This window comes from Dendropsophus ebraccatus, chromosome 3 (genome assembly GCF_027789765.1).
Source record: "Dendropsophus ebraccatus isolate aDenEbr1 chromosome 3, aDenEbr1.pat, whole genome shotgun sequence".
Taxonomy (NCBI): Eukaryota; Metazoa; Chordata; class Amphibia; order Anura; family Hylidae; genus Dendropsophus; species Dendropsophus ebraccatus.
This window is the reverse complement of record NC_091456.1, coordinates 186308798-186332640: the sequence shown is the minus strand read 5'-3', so window position 1 is coordinate 186332640 and position 23843 is coordinate 186308798. Positions and strand designations below refer to the sequence as shown.

General features: G+C 39.7%; 1 protein-coding gene across 2 annotated transcripts in view; it reads right to left on the bottom strand.

Moving 5' to 3' along the window:
* The window catches only part of LOC138786710 (zinc finger protein 665-like), a 524499-nt gene that overhangs the window by 239679 nt on the left and 260977 nt on the right, over positions 1 to 23843 (bottom strand). The window lies entirely within an intron of this gene.

Sequence of the window (23843 nt, the reverse complement as noted above, 5' to 3'; positions counted from 1 at the left end):
CAGTGTAAAATAACAGGGAGAAACAAGCAGAAACTATCTGAGACTTACAATAGTCGTTGCCTTCCCAGGGGGTAGGAGAAATCGTGGATCGCAGCTCAGTCAGACTGACCCCCCTACATTGCCATCCCGGTTTGGCTGTTGCCGCCATATTTTATACCATCAAAACTCCGCTTTGATTTCCGAGCCGCCAATCAGGTGATTAGGATAATGAGTTGTCCCTTATTGGCCGCCCATTAGGTGATTAGGATAATGAGTTGTCCCTGATTGGCTGATTAGGTGATAATGGGGACGGACCAGGGACACCTCATTGCATATGTCCTGTAATTGAACCATTGTCCTATGGTTGGGGGGTGTTGTTTGAGTGGATCTATCCATTCTTTGAAGTAGATAAAAACTTTTGGTTTCCTGAGACCCTCAATAAACCACGCCGAGTGTTTCCTAAATAAACTGCCCAGAGTTTGGTGTTTGGACAAGCTAAGGTATAGTGAGTGGAATCCACATAAGTCTGTAGTGTTTGAATAAGTCAAACCCTTTCATAGTAATAAACATTTTAAAACAAAGTAAACAATTATCAAACAATATCTTACAATACATAAAGGGGGACATTTATCAAACTAATTGCGCCTGTTTTTAGTCTAATATATCTAGTTTGCGCTCAAAATAAATCTAATATGAATTTATGAAGCTTTCATAGACAAGACTATCCAAATTAGACACTACTTTTTGAATTAGATTTTTTGTTTATTAGATCGAAAGTGCGCCAGAATTCTTTTTTTTAGCTAAATTTTACTAACTGCTCAAAAAAGTCGCATATATTGGTGCATCGCTACGTCTGCTCCGAACCAGATGAATTTATTAGACTGACTAAAAGACTGTTATTTTTAAGACACATTTACTATGCTATTAGACAATTTACATTAATTTGACTAAACACAGATTGGAAATTATGCCAAAACGTCTTTGACAAAATCGTGTTTTTAGATTTGTTAGTAAATATCCCCCTAAATGTTTGTTTTACATGATGGTGCTTAATTTTAGACTTTTAAAAAAGGTTTCATTTAGCTGTATTTAAAGTTCATAGCCCCAAAAATCTTCATGGATTCAACCAGTGCAGGTCGGCTCCTTCCCCATACTAGTGCCTCTTGATGCCGTTGTCCAAAAGGAGCTCTGTTCCAGGGGGAATATCTTTCATTGCCTCAAAAACATTACTGGCACGCGTCCTCGCTGTAGGTACCTAACAGGCTTTGTGTTTTGCCCTGTGTTTGGTTAATAAGCTGTCCGTATGTACTAATCTTGTCAGGGTGACAAGTGCAAGTGAGATGTTAATGCACCTCATCCTCCCCTTTTTCCTTTCAAAGAATAAAACATTTTCCATCTGTTTTTCATCTTTGGATTTCCGGCCTTCACTTGCATCTATCAGTTGTCCATGGTAATCGCAGACAACTTTGCCTTTTGTAAAGGCCGTAGTGGTCTTTAAAAAGGGTGGCTACACCTTAATCTTCTCCACGGCAACAAGTCCTGGCCAATCCTGGGATGCAATTATGGCATCAACAAAGATAATGGGTCTTCCTCCTTCCTGCTTTTGTGGAGCCGCCATGCTCTTAAAACATCCTTGGTCCAGGGAATATTCTCAATCCAACCTTGATTCGAAATGTGGGGTGAAACCTGTTTTGCCTTTTTCCTGACATGTTTGGGGGGGGAAAAATGGAAGGGGTGTAGGTAGACATCAATATTGTATTGGACAGCAACTATTTTATGTAGTAAAACAAAAAATTATAACAAATTCAATGAATGCTTACCAATGTCATAGATGCCTTTTACGTTGAACCCTCCGCCATTTTTCCTGAAGATATCTCGCGTGCTCCTTGCTGAACATTACACATCTCCATACTTGGAACGGGTGAGGCGGGTTTGACAAAGATAATTCTTAACAAAGCTCTTAAATAATATTTTAATGGATTCCTGGGTCTCCTTCTCTTCAATGTTCTTCTCCTCCTCCCTCCTCCATAAATCCAATCTAAGAAAGTTAAAAGGGATGTTAGTTTGAACAACATACGATCAAGGAAAAAAATTCTGGCACAGTTCTGCATACCACGCTGTAGCAAGTCATGGTATATGGGAGTATGAATAGCAGCCAACTGAATAGGACTAGAATTGGGTGACTATGCTGGTGCTCTGTCCCAGAAAAAGGAGATACGCTGTAAGTTATTTGTTATTACTATGTAAAAAAATAAATAAAATTCCCCCTTTTTAAAGTGGCTAAAATTAACACTGCCTTGGCCAGCGCATCATTATCCATTGTCTGTTACCTCGAGTATATGTAACGAGACACTGTTTCTTTCCTCCTCTGAAAGATGTTTGAGAGCCCCGTTTTGAAATTCTTTATGTGCATCTCTACCGGTCACAAAGGGCTACTTGAACCTAAGGAAGGTAAAATTTAATTTTTTTTTTTAAAGTATTGTCCGCACTGGTGGATAAACCTTAAAGGAGACCTGTCACCCCCGTGCCGGGGCCGATAGGCTCCCAACCCCCCCCCGTTAGAGCCCCCTATACTCACGTGATCCCGCCGGGTCCCGCTTCCTGAGCTTGGGTCAGAGATTTCAGCGCCCGAAGCCCGGCGCGCGCTGACAGCAGAGTCAGATGCCCATAGAGAATGAATGGAATGAATGGAGAGTCCGATGCTCTGTCATTCTCTATGGGCATCGGACTCTCCTGTCAGCGCGCCGGGCTTCGGGCGCGGATATCTCCGTGACCCGACCGGCTCAGGAAGCGGGATCACGTGAGTATAGGGGGGTCGAGAGCCTGTCACCCCGGCACGGGGGGTGACAGGTCCTCTTTAAACATAATGACTTTCATTCCATCATTCCAAATGTTCACCCACTTCTGATGGCAACGTCTCATGTCCATGCTGGCATTTTTTTGGACCATATCTTTTCAGAGGCCAAGATGGCGCATTTCTTTTTTCTGACCTCAAAAAGGACAAGGCCCACTTTGCTCTACAAAGTATGGGTTGAACACCTATAAAAGATAAGCTTAATGTTATCCAATAATGGATAGTCGAGGTATGCATCTCTTACCTCATCCCCTTTTTTATTAATTTTATAAATTTTTTAAATTTTTGCTTAAAACTAAGATTTCATGTGTCCTCATCGACACCATCTCTTCGGAACCAGAGCACTCGTGGTACTTGCATTCCAGCTAATCCTTTAACTGTAAGAGGGAGGAAAAGAAGGATTATTTAACGCAAAACACAATAGTGGTTGGAAGAGGAATAAAAAAAACCCTTACTGTCATGGCCTTACGGACAGCTTAGGATGATGCTTCAGGATGAGCATGCCCTCCATGTAATAGCAGAATAGGGTTTTTTCCTCCCCCTCCAAAGGGGCTCAACCCCCCCCCCCCCCGGTCCCTGCTTGGATTGGCCATCTTGAAAATGTGCTCAATGCGGGGCTTAGAGTCAAAACTCTCAACCATTTAGTGGGTCTGAGAGGCCTGTGCACACAAAGGGAAAAAAATAACAGATGAATTTTCTGTGTGGGTAGGTGTGTGATTGGGGGGGGGGGTGAGTTTGATGGCAAGGTGAGTATACATTTGAAATCAGTAATTTTCAGCTAAGCATTCAGTGTTACTCACCCCTTTCTTGCCTCTTTCGGGCTTTGGGAGGATTTCTTCACCTAGATTCTTGAGGCCTTGAATGTTGGTCTCTGTGAAATTTGTCTGATCAGATAATTGTCCTCTCTTTTGTGGAAAATGCCCGGAATCAGGCAAACACCTGGTCTTTCGCATGTCCTCCATAAAACCGGTTGACACGTTCTTGGGGTTCATGAAATAGAGAAAACGATTGCAGCATCTCTCTGAAGAATTTCCGATGTCAGAAGGAAGGCGAAGTGGGGAGAGAATGAGCCAAGACTACATGTCAACTTGATAGGTAAGCAACAATTTGTCTTCTAGCTGTGTATGTACTCTTCAAATATTCCAAAAATCAAATCTAGATAGGGGTGTGTGTGTGTATGTGTATATATATATATATATATATATATATATATATATATATATATATATATATATATATATATATATATATATATATATATATATATATATATATATATATATATATATATATATATATATATATTTTAACTCTTGCTATAAATCAAGACACAAAATAAATATATATATATATATATATATATATATATATATATATATATATATATATATAAATATAATATATATAATTAAAAATAAAATAAAGATATTATATATATTCATGTCTTTTAATTGATGTATAGCAAAAGTTAATGAGGCTGTAACGTGTATTGCTTTTTCATAAATATTAGGGACTGAGAATTCATGGAGTCTGTGAATAAAGTTATTTTATGCTGTTTTACATTGTTAGCCAAATATAAAACTCTACACATTTTCACATTTTACTATGTTGTACACCTGTAGGCCGAGTTTAAAGCGAGAAGAGGAATGAAGTGGATGAATTTAAAATTTAAAGTGTTTTTGTTGCTTATTGTAGATGGTAAAACTGATCAGAAGTTAATCTGAAACATTAAAAACTTTCATTAACATTGGTGTTTCAATGACATTTTTCAAGTTTTCATTAGAGATGAGCGAAGCAAATCTGACGAATTACGATTCACAGCGAATTGAGCGTTTAATTAGCCAGATTCGCTTTTCGCAAACTCGTTAAACATTGCAGCCGCAATAGCGAGCGCATGTATTAGCTTACACTTACGCACAGGGCCGGTTTTAGACTAGATGTGGCCCTGGGCAAAGTTGAAGGTGGGGCCCCAAATGCTGAAATATTTTAGCAACAATTTAAGGTCCCCATACATGTTACTCTTGTTGGTGGTACCTGTTGCTCCTGGTGGGTTTGGCCATCAGCGTAAGGTGTATGGGGCTCTCTGGACAGTCCTCTGACAGATGATATCAGTGGACATAGGGGGTCAAGCTTGATGGAAAATCAACGCCCAACCTCTTTGTTCTCAGAGAGATAAGCCGCCATCAGATCTGTATGGCTATGGCTTTCCCCTCTCATAGAGAACACAGGAACACTCGGATGTGCCAAATTTCTGTGTATGGGGAGGACGGGACCGGATGGGACAGATAATTGTCAGCTGAAGGAATGTTCAGCCAGCAGTTATTGGAAGTGTATGGCCACTTTTAAGGCCGTATTACACGGCCTGATATTCTGCAGAAGTGAGCGCCAATCTGGTAGAATGGAGCTCGCTTAGAGAGCCTACTACAGCAAAAGCTATGGAGGAGATTTATCAAACTGGTGTAAAGAAGAATTGGCTCAGTTGCCCCTAGCAACCAATCAGATTCCACCATCTTAGAATGTGAGTAATGAATGGTGGAATCTGATTGGTTGCTAGGGGCAACAGAGCCAGTTTCACTTTACACCATGTTTGATAAATCTCCCCCTATGTGTATATATACAGTATATCATTAGTGATGTGTGTGCAATCCTTGCTGTATAAAGTAAACAATAAAGATATATATATACTACCTGATCACGTTCCCCGGTGCCCTCAGGCCTTGTCTGTGATATATACTACCAGATCACGTTCCCCGGTGCCCTCAGGCCTTGTCTGTGATATATACTACCTGATCATGTTCCCCAGTGTCCTCACAGAGCGATAGCGTCCTGATTCGGACTATTTTCGCTCCATGTATTAGGCCCCTTACTCAGTTCAGAAGGTTACATGCCGGGACTGCCGCTACATGCCGGGACTGCCGCTACATGCCGGGACTGCCGCTACATGCCGGGACTGCCGCTACATGCCGGGACTGCCGCTAGTGGTGTAAACACAAGAACTATTTATATGAATTGCTTTAAAAAAATAAAATAAAAAAATCACTATAATCAGGACCAAATATTACCTCCATACCGTTATTGAAGAAAACTTTACTATATATAGGCCAATATTACCACCATAAAGTGACCGCCCCATAATGACTCTATATATACACTATATACAGACCAATATTACCACTATAAAGTGACCACCCCATAATGACTCTATATACACTATATACGGACCAATATTACTGCCATATAGTGACCACCGCATGACTCTATATAGACTATATACAGACCAATATTACCGCTATAGACTTTCCACTGTATAATGAATGACTCTTTATACACTGTATACAGACCAATATTATGTGGCTGTCACTCTATGGCTGTACTTTTGGTCTGTATATAGTGTATATATAGAGTCATTATGTGGTGGTCACTGTATGGCGGTAATATTGGTCTGTATATAGTGTCATTATGTGGTAGTCAATCTATGGCAGTAATGACTATATATATATACACTATATACAGAACAATATTAATGCCAAAGAGTGACCACTGCATAATGACACTTTATACAGACCAATATTACCGCCATAGAGTGACCGCCACATAACTCTATATACACACTATATACAGACCAATATTACCGCCATAGATTGACCCCTGCATAATGACTCTGTATCCAGACCAATATTATGTGGCGATCACTCTATGGCTGTACTATTGGTCTGTATATAGTGTATATAGTCATTATGTGGTGGTCACTGTATGGGGGTAATATTGGTCTGTATATAGTGTCATTATGTGGCAGTCAATCTATGGCAGTAATAACTATATATACACTATATACAGACCAATATTACCAGCATACAGTGGCCACCACCTAAGGACTGAATACCACCTTATTATTTTTCTCAATAAAATACACCGTATTGCCTTATATACATAGGAGCTGCAGCCAATCAGCGGCCTCAGTTACACTATACATAGGAGCTGCAGCCAATCAGCGGCCTCAGTGGTCATCGGCAGCAATTACATAGGACTGATGAGGCCAGAGAACAGCTGCAGCTCCTATATACAGTGTATTTACCTCAACACTTGGGAGTCAGCAGTGCTAACTCACACACTAATATATATATATATATATATATATATATATATATATATATATATATATATATATATATATATATACACACACACTCACACATCCATGAAAACACATTATACAGATACAAACCATCCAGTCCACACACTATACACAGGACATGTAACACACACTACATTCATCCATTATACACTTACATTCATACACATTACACACTACATATACAGTATACTTACTCTGTCTAGCATGTTGGGTGTAGTGGTGAATCCCCCTCATGTACCATGCAGCAGGCTGTCACCCTCTCCTCCATCGTCCCGACAGCTCCACACCAGAGGAGGAAGTCACGTGCAGTAAGAGGAGCTGGAGGGAGGGGGAGCTACACACACACGGAGCAGACACCAAGCAGCGTCCTGCAGCCTCTGCGTGACCCCTGATAGCAGCAGCCAGGGATCACTGCCAGACGCTGCAGGACGCTCTCCTACTGGAACTGCGGGAGGGGGCCCCTGGGGGATGGGGGCCCTGGGCATTTGCCCTACTTGCCCCCCCCTAACGCCGGCCCTGCTTACGCAGTTATGAACATCACGAGATAAATGTCTGCATGTTGGGGAAAAAAAAAAACATTACGATCATCGAACAAATTGTTTGTATGGGTGAAAACTAACAATTAGCATGTTCATATGAACATTTACGAACATGTTCACTCGCCACTATTTTTAATGAAATTTGTTTGTACGTGATTTGCAAATACGTGTGATTATTCGAACGCCGAAATGAATTTCCCAGTGATTCGCTCATCTCTGGTTTTCATTGTAGATATTCCCAGGTTTTACAAAGATGGATGATACAAGGATATACGGTGACCACACAGAACAAGGGAACACTACAGCAAGATGTCCAAGATGTCAGATCAGAAGGTGAGGACACTGAGGCATAAGATGGTTAAGTAACTCTGCAGATGCCTATATGAATTTCAGGTACTTTTAGATTGCACATGATTAAGGCAAATTAAATTCGATGGGTCCCTGGGCAAACCGATAAGTAAAATTGTTCATAGATCTCAAGCTGCCAGAGAGGGCGGCTGATGTAACGTTTAGGCTCACAAAGGGAGATTGATGATAACTGCAGACTCTTCTTGAGGTAACCGTACAAAGTCTACAAGTGGATGGGGAGATGTGGCTCGGTTTTAAGTCTTTTTCAGAGAGAAGCAGCGACAAGCTGAGAGACCAGCAGATGGAGAAGAGATACAGGGTGAAGATGGTGGCCGGACAGATTATATTTTGTATATTTAGTGAAGCCATTGCAATATGCATGGCAAGCGAGTAACACTTTTTGTACCTCAGCCAATGAAATAATGGCATGAGCCTTTGTAGAATGCCCACCCCCTGAAAATATATAAATAAATAAATATATACATATATATATATATATATATATATATATATATATATATATATATATATATATATAATGTGTTTATCTACTATCTTTTGATTGTCTAAGTGGATTTGGTTTATTCAGCGTGTCAGTGGGGGTTTTCCATGCACAAGAAAATACTTTTTAACTATGTAATTTGAAACGGTCAATATGACAGCGCTCTCGAAGTGTATCAATTACACTGCACGGCGGCGTGAATCTCTGACACAATTATTTCTTCCGTTGGCTTCTATATGTGACCTTACCCTTTACGGTCCTGATAATAAGTCTTCTCTGGTTGTTGAGTTCTGATAAAACTTTTCTGAAAAATTAATTTGACATCTTTTATTTTACATTGTATTTCTACTGCATCCTCCTTTTATAATGGTACCATGAATGGAGGAGGCTTCCTTCATAACTGTGTTCTGTCCCTACTACAGAGAAGTATAAAAAGCCCCTATGTAGAGGACGCAGCTTCTTTCTCCCTGCAGGGAAGAAGGTTCTTCTAATACCTGCCGGTGTTTGGACACCACCGAACAGTCAGAGACCAGTCTCTCCCCTATTGCTATAGAGCATGGTCAGAAATTGGACCTGGACTGTGCAACCATGGGTAGGACTTGCCCAAAAGGGGTTGCTGTACATGGTTTTGCTTACAGGGGTTAATGATGGCCTCCTCTCCTCTTTTTTTTTTTTTTTTTTTTTTTTTTTTTTAGAGTGAGAAGGAGACCTGTAAGAGGAGCTAAGTTGTTTCTAAGGAGGATTCTAAATCTGCTCCAAAGGTTAGGAAGTGTCGGCTGAACAGATTTGCAAGGCGGCAATGTGGTCAAGCACGCATGCATTTGTAAAACACTACCAACTGGATATGCTGGCCTCTTGAGACTACACATATGGATGCAAGATCCTTAAAGCGGTCATCCCTCCCTGAGACTTTTAATCTGGTAGGTCTCCATTCATAATGCTGTAATGAAGGTGAATTCAGTTGAAATACAGAATTATTTACTCTTTACCATTAATTTCTTTTCCAAGAACTTTGACAGCCTCACTTGTGTTTCTAACCTGTTTTGTGTTTTATTGTTGGTCTATGGCTGAACCTTTTTACATAGTAATTTGAAATCACTGGGAGTGTGCCTGGGAAGGGGCTTTTTATACTTAACTGTGTCCTATCCCTACAGAGATGAGGGGAACATCCTCCATTAAAGGTGCTGTCATAAAGATTTTGTGGAAAAGGAATTAATGGTGAGTAAATCTGTATTTGTTGACATAAAAATATCAGTTTTTAGAATAAGAGGTATATTGTACAATTTCCTGGGATGGCCATGGGGACGACATTCACCCCAAGTTAAGACACAACCCAATATCCCTAGGTATTTTATGTATATGTAAGTTTGGATACAGATAAATGCCAGGGGGTGGCTTGCGAATGTCTTTACTTTTCTCAAGCCTAAAGGACAGAAATGGCTGCACATTGCACCCAGGGTTAATACTAAAGCTTGTTCTGCTACATTAAAAACCATCAGACGTTAGTATATAATTTGATCAAGCCATATTGCCTCATGTACCACGTGCAGGTCTCTGAGTCCCTAACCAAACAACACTATGCCGGTTAGCAAACTCCAACCCCACAAAGCGTGAGCAAGCAGGGAAGGGGGGGGGGGCACGGAATGGCCCTACAACCCCAATGCCAAAGGACCAAGGTGTTTGGGGAAAAATAGAATAATAAAGTGATGAGCAATCACCACCTGAATGAGTGAAGTAGCCGCCATTGTGAGGATGTCAGGGCGGGGACTCTATCCCATTCACAGATCGGTGCGATTGTACACAACACAAAGTATAAGGTTTTTATAGTTTTTATAGCTTTACATATTTAATACATCCTTTTTATTTTTGACAAGTCAGAAATAAAAAAAATTAGTTATTTTGAAAGTCATTAATTGAAAAAAAATATTCAAGATTTAAAATAATCCTATTAAGAGATTTTTATATGGGAATACACTGATATTTAAATGTAGAAGTTTGGCAGACTATGACAAAGCTAAAATCTGCATTGATTTGCACAATGTAGTTAACGGAAAAAGGGGAAAAAGTGAATGATAGGATGATTAATTCCCCCAGAAATCCTACAAGACACTAAAGGAACAGACATATTTTATTTTTGTAGATAAAAGTTATTTTTTTTTTTTTTGTTTTGATTTTTTGCTAGTTTTATCTGAAGATTACCACTTTTTAAAGTTTTCTGTTTGTGTAGTTCTCGAGAACTTTTAACAATTTAATATATAACAGAAGGTTGGCATTACATTCCCAATTGTATCAGGTATTGCTTGAGAGAGATTAAGCAGTGCTGGCTCAGAAAAACTTAAGGCACATATAGAGCAGAAGAGCTGCACTCACCATCCAATGCTTTACGTTTTTTTTATTTTCTATATAAAAAAAATCTACGAACACAGCATGGACGTACAAAGGGCAGACACCAGGTAGGTAATGGTTACAGCCGTTAGTCTAATGATCACAGGGATATTTTCTTTCTTGCAGAAATTTATTTGGTCGTAAATCTGTTCCATACTTACATGGATTTCTGTGACCCTCATTCAGGTCTACAGGACGGTCAGAAAAGTTTTTACAACAACTCTGCAGTGTGTGAAATATTCTCAGATTAAAAATGTCCAGATTATTTACTGGGCATTCAACAATGGGATATTGGGACTTAAATATCTGGGTCAACCATTTCCTGTCTCCTCTGGAGAACTGCAGACCTTGCTGAACTCCTTCCTCCCCCCCCCCCCCCCCCCCAATTCATTCCGATTCCTTCAGTTGGACGGTTGGTGTGGGCTGAGTTTGGGTCGAGAGATGTCACCCTAAAAACATATATTCATTAGGGGTTTATTCAGATCCTCTGTACATAAGGTCTCAAGGCTAGATAAGCCCTCATTCAGTCGGCGAGCCACAAACCTTTATGATAAAGCCTACACCAAATGGTTAAGCGATATTCCTGAGCTTTCAGCGGACAATTGGAGGACGTTACTGATTATTTCTTGTCATCAGTGGTGAGTGCACGTGATATCCTTTTTCAGTTCGCTCGCTTAAAACATCTAGGAATGGCAGCAGAGGATACCAGTTTCCGTTGCCATTGTGATACCTAAACCCTTTTACACTCAGTGGTTTCATGCCCTAGAATACTTCCTTTCTGGTCATCAGGGCTGTTTCTGCATCAGCATTTTGACTTTCCACGGATTCTATCACCCCAGGTATGCTTACTTGGTTTCATAGATGTTATATTTGGCACATACCTATGCCTATTTTTCCATATTTTACTGTTTTGTGCCAGGAAGGTGGTGATCATGGCATGGAAGTCTCCGGAAACTCCCCTTCTATCGAAATGGAAACTCATACAATCCCCTTTATAGGATACTCTACCAAAAAAACTGTCCAAAAAAAGTTTGATACAATATGGTTGCAATGGCTGTCTATACCTGATACGGCTTCTCAGATGGTCATAAACAGAATAGGCAGTTCCTTTCTCTGATTTGGGATGGAGGGCAGGAGTGTCGCAGAGTATGAATGGTGAATGATTGTTTTGTGTGTTAGGTTAATGTATGAACCCGATGCCTGGGGCCCGCCATTCAAAGAATACACACATTACCCTCCCACTTTAAGAGCCGTTATCTGAGACAGGGCCTTGCTCTTAGACATCTTGATATTTACATGAACTTTTAGATTCGGGACTCCATTATAATCTAAGCTTTAGGTTATTTGCTTACTGGCCTTACATTGCATGACTTGATGCCTGTGAAGGCTTGTCTGTGTTTCTTGTTGTAAATGTTGGTTTTTGAAAAATTGTAGTATGATTATTTGATCTGGACATTTTTTTTTAAAAGGTATTCTTTATACAAATAGAAAACTTTATTATAATACTATGTACATTTAAACTGTAATAGACCAAATACAGTAACTTCTCCCTATATATAACAATAATACCTAGGAATATTGGGTTGTATAATAACTTGGGGTTAATGTTGCCCCCATGGCCATCCCAGGAGATTGTATAATATAGCTGTTTTTGTTCTGATAAAAGTAATAATTTATAGAGGTGGTTTTGTCTAGGGCTTAACCCCTGTGCTTTACATCTAAAACTATTTAACTGTAAACTTTCTTTATTTGCATAGACTCTCAGCCAAGCAGGGAGCTCATTTCCCCTTGTTCTTTATTACCCATCCCCATATAAATCCTCACCCCACCTCCTCCTCTTCTAGAGACTTCTGTTCTATTTCATTCCTAGCTCATTGATTTCTCCAGGGTAATGTCTAATATACTGTCTTATTTTTTTATTCCATCAATTACCATATACATTATTTATAGATATTTTAAGCAATTTTGTTTCTACCATAATTTATCAGACAGGTAGATATTGGAGTCATTTTTCTATAGGGATGAAATATGTATAAGAAACTTTATATGGCGGTTTATTATTTATTGCTATAGATGACATGTAAATGTGCTGCTGTGATTTGTGTAGGTTGGGTATAACTGGACAGGACACAATGGCTTCCAGTAAGCAAACAGTCCATCCTGGAGGGTCTGGTCTCCGTGGCCTCATAGGGTCTGCAAGAGAAATCTACAAAAGACCCATCTTATCCGGTAACTTGGACATGGTGACATGGGTCTGTTCTTATGGTAAAGGAGAAGACCGGTTAGTGTGGTTAAAGATTCATCATTATAACTATGGGGAAGCATCAAGATAATGGAGGGAAACAGTCAGCATGGCCTAGATACAAGAGGGTATATTTAGAAATAGTGACTATGTACCAGGGTGTATGGCATTAGGATTCTGCACAAATGGTAGAAATGGGGCAAATTTACCAAATGGTTCACAGGACATGATACATTTTTAGTTTTCATGATATAATGGAATAATTTGTGGAGAGCAGATGAAGAGACCTACTGTATATGTTTTATGTACAATTCATTACATTGTTTTCATGAACAGGTCAAGGAATGGCCTTAAAGCTCCTGCATAGGAAGACGACTACTTGGTTTTGTCTTTAAGAAGCTAAGTTCATCCTCCTCCCTGTCTTGCCATTTATGTCAATATTCGGATGGGATCAGATTCAAGACCTGCAACTATTTTGGATATGCGCAGGAACTGGCAACACATGGAGCTCTTTGTCCTGGTTCCACCTAATGTAAGTAGAAATGCCTGGATTACCTTGAGTCCTAAATTACCAATCTTTCCTTCCTGTAATAAAATTTCTCTCTATTTAAGGAAGGACTCCCAGAAGACATCGTGAAGAGGTGTGCGATTCAGATCTCCAGTGCCCTAGACTTCATGGAGAAGAAAGTACTAGTATATGTGGACATCAAACCAGAGAACATCCTGGTGGTCCATAAGAACTGCCCCTCATCAAAATTACAGACTTCAGACTTTCACAGGTCAATGATCAACAACCTTCAGAAGTTTGGGCACTGCATTGTTTACAACCTTCAGAAGTTTGGGCACTGCATTGTTTATGGTGCCAGTGATGAGGCAAGTTTCTAAACAGAGTCCATTAGTTATAGACTCATCTCTGGATGTCTGGTTGTTCTGTACAGCTTGCTGACGGGACGCTCCATGACCAAGATTTGAGTATTTTGTAACTTTGTTGGGTGGCAGAAGAATTTTCAGAAAGATGGACCCACAGTCACCATGGAGAAGACTTCCACTTTGCATACTGAGAATGTTCAGCGGTCTTTTAGCCATAGACTGTAAAAAGAGGAGTAAATGTACCGAGGTGTTGATTTGGTTTTAATGCTGGAAAGAGGATTTCGCTGAATCTGATGGAGAAGATAAAATAAACCACAGTTCAGCTGAGGAGTCATGGTAGAGGTTTGCTGGACCAACCAGTGTTTCCCCCACATCAGTGCTTGGTGCACTTGGATTCTTTCTATTTGACATCATGAACATCTGGGCCCATCTGGCAGGTTCTTATATATTTGTTGTCATTGCTGTAATATTTCCACTATAAGCCCCCATAAGATCTTGCAGTGAAGCTTACCTCCTAAGAACCAGAGAAGTCATACAAGGTGCACACTACACATTTCAGTTTACGTTCAAGTTATAGTGTCTCTTCCCCAGGTATACCTCTAATATATAATGTACAAGACACCATAAACACCGTATTTGTTAATCCCCCTTAGATAGAGAGGTCCTGAGGATTGGACAATGGCCGATGTTGTATCATCCACAAGAAGGGTAGTAGGGAGGAGGCACTAACTGCCCTGTAGTTAGTCACATCTGTAGTAGTAATAATGGTTGTAGTCTTTTTGAACACTGGGAGCTTGTTACTTGTTCTTCCTGTAATGTGTTAGTTATAGTCTGTGTAGTTGGTATAGAATCCTTTTCTTTCCACTGAGATGTTTGTATAGTCACCACTACCTTAGTTTCCCATTGATATTATGTAATTGTGTATTGGTAGATCTCTATACTTTTTTTTTTTTTTTTTTCAGCTGCTGCTTTTGTTTTATTACAATATTCTCTTTATTCAATGACAAAAAAAATAAATCTATGGAAATATAACATATGTTTTGTGTCTAGTCCGATAACCTATTTTGCATATAGCGGAGTATGGGCAAGATCCAATTCCCAATTATCTGTAATAAACATGTCGTGGAGAGTCTACGTATCTCATATCTATCTTTCTAAATCCTAAGAAAGGACCAGATATCCATTTCTAACACAACCACTATTTCTCCACCCCTAGGTGACGCATGACACACACAAAGCACGGTCTCTTGGGATTTGTGGATGGGAGACATTCATGTTTTCAGTATAAGATTTTGGGGATCGCTTCATAGTAGTAAAATAATATTTTCATCTCTGCTTGTTATCCCCTACTATCTTCTGTCTTTGACAGATTTCCCAATTTGCCAAATCTGAGACACAAGGTCCAATGCATGTAACATTCTCCACATTTGCCAAATCTGAGACACAAGGTCCAATGCATGTAACATTCTCCCCATTTGCCAAATCTGAGACACAAGGTCCAATGTATGTAACATTCTCCACCATCCCAAATCTTCTCTTTATTGTCACAGGAGCTTCCCCTCCATCATCCAGGGGGATTTTATTAATGATCGGTCGATGGAAACCTGAATTACAAACTTGGCTGAGCAATAACCTTGTGATCGCTTCGTGTAGCTGCCACTTCACAACTGCTATGTTATGTTTTCACAATTTTGGTTGACAATTTATAAAACTATAAGGTAAACTTAAATGGACTGATCACATCACAGATGTTTATACTGAATCCATTGAAGGGGTGGGGATGTTTTTCTTTAGCTTTTAAAAATAGTAAAATTTCTTTACATTGGATCCAATCAATCAAAGATTACTGCAGTATACTTAATACAGCACTGAGAGATCAGTGCAGTGATAAAAATAAAGGGGACTAAAATTTAAACTGTGGTGGAAAGTTTTTCATCAATTGATAAAATCCCCCCCCCCTTCCCATTTTATAAATTAAAAAAAATGTATATTTCGCTGTTTGTGGAATTACCCAAACTAATTATCCCATTTAATCTTGCACGGTAAACTCTGCAAAATGGCTTCTTTTTTTTTTTTTCATGAAATCCAGAAACATTGTAATGATCAAAGTTGCATATACGCAAGCAAGGTAATGATAGAAACTACAGATCATGGAGGAAAAAATGACACACCACACAGCTCCATAGACTAGAGGCTAAAGGCGGTATAAGGATGGGAATAGAGCCATTTTAAACACATTTCGTTTTAGGTTTTAATTTTTTTAAAGCTGTCCCCTTAAAATAAGTTATAAAAGTTTCATATGTCAGTTTTTAGGGTACATGCACACTATGGAATCGCGTTGGAAAACTCGTTGCAGATTTCGCAGTTCGCAGACTCTGGTGGCCGTGTGTATTTTTGCCCGTTGTTTAGATGGAAAGCAGAATCCACCCCTGCAGGAGTCTGGCAGCCACGCACATTTTTTTCCTGTTAGTCTGCGAGCGGGTGCAAGTGGCAAATCCGCAACGGGTTTTCCATTGCGATACCTTTAGTGCGAATGGCGACAATACAACTCTCCAAATGAAAACAAATTGTGCTTTGAAATTGAAAAAAGCTATTTTTTTCCCTACACCATATTTTATGGAAAAGTTAAAGGGGTTGTCCAGCAAAAATCTTTCTTTCAAATCAACTGATTATCAGAAAGTTTTATAGATTTGTAATTTACTTCTATTAAAAAATATCAAATCTTCCCATACCTATAAGCTATGTCATGTAGAAAATGTTTTGTTTTCAGTTTGACTCAGTGTGTAGGGTATAATTAAAGATAGATAGTCAATGGGAGATGCATGCTCGTTTCTTGGAAACCTAAATTTAACGATTTATGTAATGATACAACAATACAACCTTTATGTAAAGTAGAAGAACTGAAAGGAAACCTTCTTTCCTCTACATGGAAAGAAAGTCAAATTGTAATCAAAAAATTTTCTAGCACCTCTTTAAATCACGTTGCCTATGATAACAGATGGCATAGGCAAGGAGGAAATCAAAAAGCACCCACCACTGTCATTGTGTGGTCAGATACGTCATGCACATAAAGGGGTGTGGGTCTCATGGAAACCCTGTAAAAAATGTTTGAGGCCCTTGAGGTGAGGGCTGACCTCAAGAGCCTTAAACTAAATTTTGAGGGCTTCATAAATTGAGTTTCAGGCCCTTGAAGTGAGTCCACAACAATAGTTTGAGGCCCTTGAGTGAGGTGAGGCCCCTGATGAGAGCCTGCCAAAAATTGGGTTCAAGGGCCCTTGAGGAAAGCCCGCCAAATTGTGAGAGTCCTGAGGGGTCCAGTCTTTAAAAAATTAGCTGTAATGGTATTCAACACAGCATGTTAATCTGTTGGTTGAGGAGGAGGAAAAAATGGTCTGAACCATGTGTTATGTTTTTTTGGGCTGATAGAGGTGCATGGAAAGTGTATGGCAGAGCTTGAGAAGACACTTGACACTTCATGGTTTGCTGCTTTCCACCAGTGAAGATGCAAAGCCTAGGTAAATGCAGGGGATGTTTATTTTAATGAGCACCGGTAGCTGTGTGACATTGGGGTAAGTTTTTTTTTAGACAGCGGCATACCACCAAATTTAAAAACACGGGTCATGCATTGTACGTATGTGTTTGCCAAGCTCTAGAGCCGATACCAGGTTATGGCCATTATCGCACACGACCATGCCTGGTCCTAGCTGTAGTGGTGACAGCCACATTTCCATCTGCTGCAATATGGTGTCAATCACCACTGGGGCACTGTGCTTATCACCCAAGCTGGTGAGCTTGAGCTAGGCCTCCTAACATCTTCTCATGCTCGTGCTGCAGCATTTCCAGCTAGCGGCTGAAGGTGAGGTTACTGCGGAGGAGGAGGGGGGTTGTCAGAACCCATGTTGGCAATCTTGGGCAGGGGTAGGAGGACGGCTGCCCCTGGTTGTGACCCAGTCCCCGCTTCCACAATATTCACCCAGTGTGCCACCAGGGAGATGAAGTGTCACTGGCCCCAGGTGCTTGTCCACGTGTCAGTGCAAAGGTCCACTTGACCACCAACTGCGTAACTCAGGCCTGCCTGATGTTACCAGAAACATGCTGGTGCAAGGCGGGGATGGCACACTGGGAAAAGTAGTGGTGGCTAGGGATAGAATAGCTAGGTGCAGCAGCGGCCATCAGGTCACATAAGGCCTGCCTCTCCACAAGCCTATACGGCAATATCTCCAGGGCAAGCAGTTTGGAGATTTGACAGTTTAAGGCTTGGGCGTGTGGGTGACTTGAGGCATTCTTCCACCTCCAATCAAATGCCTGGGAGATTGATAATGATGGGACGAGGCGCATGATGGTGCAGGCGAAGGGGAGGTTGAAGGAGAAGGCCCCAAACTGGCCGAAGCAGAGGCAGATGTGAAGGTGGTCTGGACTGCAGAAAGGGAAGAGGCAGTGGCGGCAATGCCGGGTGCAGATTGTTGTGGGTTTGCTCTCTCCCACTCGGCCCAATGTGATTTGCTCTCTCCCACTTCCAAGTGATGCCACATGCCTGAGGTGGTCATGTTGCTCTTCTCAGAACCTCAACTCAACTTTGACTGGCAGAGGGTGCAAACCGCGCTGAGTTTGTCATCTGCACACACGTTAAAAAAAAAAAATAAATAAAATCTCCACACCAAAGAAGGTGTTCTTGATGGGGGAGCTTTGCAAGAGTGACTTCTACAGGGAAGAGCTGGGGCTCTGTTGGATGTGGCCTGCCTTCTTTAAATGGACTGTCATCTGCCTCTAGCGATTCCACTGCCTCTAATAGACTTTAATAGCAGTGCTGTGCAGTTGTCTTCATGTACAGCAGCCCCCTAATGCAATTTCCAGCTCTGACCCGGTACTGATGGATTTTGGAAGATGTCTGTCCAATGATCTGGATGCTCCTCACCTTTGGAATTGTCTGGGGTCAAATAGATTCTGTACTAGGATTTGAGAAGAAGGAAACATTGGTGGGAGAGACATATAGTGACTAAGACTCCTCAGATGGATGTTTGCTTCTGAGGCGTCCATTGGTTCTGACATCCTCTTTCCAGTGCTCTCCCCAAAACATCAGCACCTCAGTACATTTACTCCTCCTATTGGAGTCTATGGCTAAAAGACCGACGAACATTGTCAACACCTCAGGTGAAAGTCTCCTCCATGGTGACGGTGGGTCCATCTTTGAAAGTGTTGTCATATTCCAATGATATTGGGATGAGATGACAGAAAGAAGGATATGCTAAGCTCCAAAAGAGGATTCAGTTGTCTTCTTCCTATGCAGGAGCTTCATGGCCATTGGTTGACCTGTTTAATAAAAAGAACACAATGAATTGTACATACATCGCATATACTGCTTTATAATATAGTCCAATCTGATTTGTGAAAGTTTGTAAAATTATTCTGTGGAAACTTCAGGTCTCTATTCCCCCCCCCCCCCCCCCCCCCCCCCCCCCGCAGTGATCTTGAAATACAAATATTACCTTACTGTGACCCATTTTGAAAAATTGCCCTATTTCTATCACTTGTGCAGAATCCTACTCCCATACATCCTGGTAAAGTCATTATTCCTGAATCTCTCCTATTGTATGTAAACCATGGAGATTGTCCTGCAATGACCATCAGACTATTCCATAGCTATCATGATGGATCATTGACCACACTTACCTGTTCCTTTCTGTATGACCATGAGTAAAGACCCAAAGCCGCCATGTCCAAGCTTCTGGGCAAGATGGAAGGTATTTTCTACATCAATCTCCCGCAGACCCTGGGAGGCCACGGAGACAAGTTCATCCAGGGTGTCCTGAACATTTTGCCTGATGGAAGCCATTGAGTCCTGTAAAAAGGAGGGAAAAAAAGTTACGGCCATTATACTTTCCCATTACCATATTTACCCGACCTACTTGAACAAAGTCGCACTTATACATGACATCTATAAGAATTCTATATCTTTTAATAAGTTCACTGTATACATGAGCAAAGAGCTGAACATACATACATATATACGTACAGCCTGTATATGTAACAAACATATAAATGGAGGCTATTATATCCATCTACATGATCCTGGTAACACAAATATCTGTACAGACGGAGCGTAATGTCATTGGTTTGGCCTCCTGCTTCACATTCAGTAGACTCTATGCCTGGATAAAGCATACCTTATACCATCAAGCTACCAATAGACATTGTCCATACTCACTTTACACAATTTACATAAGAAATAAACTCTAATAACTCAACAGAACTCAATATACTAATACTAATATGTAGTAAATAAATAATATACATGTATACATTCAGCAATATCGTGTTTTTAAAAGAATTTCTAGTTTATAGAATAAAACAAAAGTATAATTCATAATGATAAAAAAGTAAATGGAATATAATATCTATAGATATAGAGGGAGATTTATCAAACTGGTGTAAAGTAGAATGGTCTTAGTTGCCCCTAGCAACCAATCAGATTTCAATTCTCCTTGTTTACAGATTCTTTGAAAAGTGGAATCTGATTGTTTGCTAGGGGTAACTAAGACAATTCTACTTTACACCAGTTTGATAAATCTCCCCCATAATGTATATGACAACTTATAGAAATAAAAATAGTTTTCTTGTAAATAAGAGAAAAGAGTAGATTAGAAATTTATATGGGAGATGAAGAACAAGGGGCAATGAGCTCTCTGATTGGCTGAGAGACAATGGGCAAGTTTTGTGTGTATTGAGGTAATTTACATTACAATAGTGTTCTACAGACTGAAGTCCAAGGAGATGAAACAGGCAGGGGCTAAAACCTGGACATAACCCTCCTCTATATAAATAAGGAATAGGAGGATTTATGATGGAGGATTTATGATTGGATCTTATATTTTATTTTTTTATATTTCTGGAAATTAATATGACTTATTTTTATTCAAATCTTATTTTGTTGCATAAATATATCACTTTTATCAGTCTAATAACCAATATATTATACAATCTCCAGGGATGGCCATGGGGGCGACATTCACCCCAAGTTATATATAAAGTAAGAATGTTACATTGTGTTATAATAATGAATATACATAAAAAGAGACAGGACGCTGTATTAATTCCTATATTATATAATAAATGTACATGGTATTTATTTATTTTATTTTTTCCTTTTTGTAGTAAACTTAAACTTATTTATTTATCTGCCTCTTTTAAATATAATAGTTGGATATCTTCACCCTGATTAAGGTCTAAGGAACTATGAACAAATCTGCAGTATGTGAATATACTTAAAATAGTGAAAATAATTCATATAATCCATGTAAAGATATAGAACAGGTTTTTTTCCTTTACATTTCTACAGCAAATCAGACATGTGAGATTCTAACACTTTGCAATCAATGACCAACCCCCCATTAGCAACACAATGGCGGCTCCTCCGGGGTGGGGTGTGATTAGAATCGAAGGAGGCAGGAAGTTTCCCTCCTTTATTCAATCTCATTAACACAACACCCCCTGCTTCTATTGTCTGACAAATTACCATTGGGTGTTAGGCTGCGGCTACAAACTATAGAGATGTAACATGCGCTTATTAGGAGGAGTGTGAGCAGTTGTTTACATGCAGCGTTTCTCTTCATTGTCTCTGAATGATTCCTTTATAACACAGATGGCGGTCTAATGATGGGCGGCCTCATGGCTTTACCGATGTCTCCAGATTAACATGGCTGATTTATTTCTATTTTACTGCAGATTTTACATTCTTGTTGATAACTGTGAACATTGTAGTTTTACCTACAAAAAATGCACGATGGATGGATGGCCATGGGGGCGACATTCACCCCAATTTATAACCCAACCTAATATGCCTTGGTATTTTTTGTATCTCCGTCAACCTTGTTATAGTTACTGTATTCTGTCTATTATAGTATAATTGTACATAGTTCTTATTCATTCTTGTTTTCTAGTAGAAGGGAACTTTTAAGGTAATAAACAATTTTTTTCTATGTAAGTTGAATATTATGAAGAATGTTATACATTATTACGTTATCAGATTGTTACATATAATATACATTATGGGGCAGATGCATTATTGGGTTTGGGCTATTATTTGTCTAAGGGTACAAACACACACACCGTATACGCAGCGTATTTACTGCTGCGATATGCAGCAGATACGCAGCAGATTAGATCTAAATAACTGAACACAGCATCAAATCTGCACCATCAAATCTGCTGCAGATCTGCTGCGTATCTACAGCATATACGTTGTGTGTGTTTGTACCCTCATACTGAGTTTTTGAAAAATTGTGTGCTGCAATCATAAAAGCGTTTGCCCCAGTTGTGCCCTTTGCTTATTATTTATTTTTTTTTTAACACCTGGAGGGGAAAGGGATTTATAGCTATTTTGTTAGTAAGATTTATTATGTGTAATTTTTTCCACCCCTTCTCCACCATAGTTATTTCCCCCAAGCTGTTTAGGCTAAAAAATTGCGCAAGATTTATTAAGTCACTTGTGTCTAATGATGATTTGGGGGTAACAACTGTAAGATTTTTGGCAGCCTAGGAAAAGTAACACCGGCTCAAATTGTGCACATTATGCACCTGCCCCTATATCTTTATTATTGATCAGCTAAAATGTATCTGACCCTGTTTTCAGTTTTATTGTTGTAGAAATTAATTCCCACTATCCAACACTTCATCACTTTGTATTCAAGTCTTACTATCTGATTATATAATCATACATACATATATACAAGTTTATATATGGAAATGCACTGATTTGAATAAAGAAATTGATGCAGACTCTTTGTCCAAATCAATGCAGTTGTTTGCTGTGTGAACATGTCCTAAAAGGAACAAGAGGGAAAAATAGATTTTCATGTAGCACATCATGAACTATTCAATAACATAGTCAGCTTTGCTACATGTAAATGTATAAATCTGAGCCTTCCTATATCTGTATACATAGTGATTGATATACATGGAGGCCTCTCTGTAGTGCTGGGCTGAGGCGTCAGTATAGAAGGGAGGGATCCTTCCGGAGACAATAGAAGCAGGATCGGGGTGTTATCATGGTAATGAGATGGGATAAAGGAGGGAAACTTCCTGCCTCCCCCGATACTGATCACACCCCACCCAGGAGGAGCCGCCATTGTGCTGCTAATTGGGAGATGTCTGCAGAAGGAAAGGCTGAAGAGTTTTCTTTTCTTATTACATTATGTTAGTATTATATAGTGTCAAGAGGTGTCAAATCCCAAATAACACATACACCCATAAAGTATAAAGTTGCAATGTTAGAAATATACAGATTAATGTAATAGAGGTATGAAACCTAATCTGTATATTACTTTACTGTGAAGACATTGTACTATATACAGGATACAGCAGGGGATATTCTATAGGTCACTTTCCCTGGGATCATCAATCAGATGTTTTCTATTGTTATAGAGCCCCTACACATTATAGTAAGGTCATCCGGTGGTGGTGGGATCGGCTGGTATGAGGTTTATAAGGACGGGATGGAGAACTGACTGCAGAATTCATGTCCGACCTATAGTTATTGCAGATGTATGGCCACCTATACAGACTACTCAGTGTATGTGAGAGATGTGACCCAGAAACTCTTGAACTTCATCTCAAAGATCACATTACATAAAAACATAGAAGATAATCGGCAGAAAAAGACCACCGGGTCGATCTAGTCTGCCCTGTTAGTATTTCCTAGCTTATTATTTCCGAATGTAACTCTGCCAAGTATATACATAGATCTATCCTGTTATTGTAGATTTACCTACCACATCTGCTGGACATTTGCTCCAAGCATCTATTACTCTTTAAGTAAAGTAATATTTTCTCACGTTGCTTCTGAACTTTCCCGCAATAACATCTCACTGTGTCCTCTTGTCTTTAAGGTCCTTTTATTTTCTACATATACATTTTCTACAAATATATATATATATAATCTCCCAGCATACCACTATATATACATATTCCTTTTAATACAAATAGAAAACTTT